The sequence below is a fragment of the Myotis brandtii genome, unplaced genomic scaffold (genome assembly GCF_000412655.1).
Source record: "Myotis brandtii unplaced genomic scaffold, ASM41265v1 scaffold693, whole genome shotgun sequence".
Taxonomy (NCBI): domain Eukaryota; kingdom Metazoa; phylum Chordata; class Mammalia; order Chiroptera; family Vespertilionidae; genus Myotis; species Myotis brandtii.
In genome coordinates, this window is record NW_005370710.1 from 2,543,138 (window position 1) to 2,544,095 (window position 958).

Genomic DNA, 958 nt, shown 5'->3' on the forward strand with positions numbered 1-958 from the left:
CTTACTTTAGACCAGTGGTTCTCAATCTTGGCTGCACATTAGAATCACCTGGGAATTTTTTTTTTAATCCTGATTTCCGGGCCTCATCCTCTGGAATTTCTGTTTCTTTGTTATGGGGTGGGGCCACAACATTAGTAACAAAGAAACAGAATTTCCGGAGGATGAGGCCCAGAAATCAGGATTTTAAAAAGATTCCCAGGTGATTCTAATGTGCAGCCAAGGTGGAGAACCACTGCTCTAAAGAGTCCACGCACGAAAACAGGGAGATCTAATCAGTTGATTCAGCCAAGTTGCAGGATGCACAACCAACACACTTAGCTGCATTTCTACGCACCGACACTTGCGTGGAGCCGCGATCCCTCCCCGCACAGCGATGTCTATACCACAGATGCCCGGGTCCGGAGGGCGGGAGGGAGGCGCACAATACACCCCCCTCCACCCCCCAACCCCCCGGGATGCTCCCGGGCCGGATCCGACCGAAAGGGTTTGCACCCCGCCCGCCACTCGGTGCTTCCGCGGAGCCTCGGTTCCTTCTCTGCCTCCCTGGGGGGTAACCTTGAGGGCTCCTTGGAATTGAATGAGCTGATGGACTTGCCTGGGGCGGAGAAATGGGGCTCCACGTCGGGGCAAGGCCGTTGCTGATGCTGCCGATGGTTACTGCTACCATCGCCTCCTACAGAGGCCAGCACAGCCCTCGGGACCCCTGAAATGGGTGCGCACCACGCAACTCGGGTTCCCACCCCCTGTCCCGTTTCCTGTTGACCGAAGCTGCCTTCGGAATTCCCTGGGAAAGAAGCCGACACAAGAAAAGCTTTCTTGATCACTGACGCTTAAGGGGCCATGAAGGGTGCAGGTGCTGCTTCCTCAATGGCAATTGCTGCCACGTGGGCTCCAGTGAAGGAGAAGAGCTTACTGTGTCTGCCAGGTTCTCCTCCTCCTCCTCCTCCTCCTCCTCCTC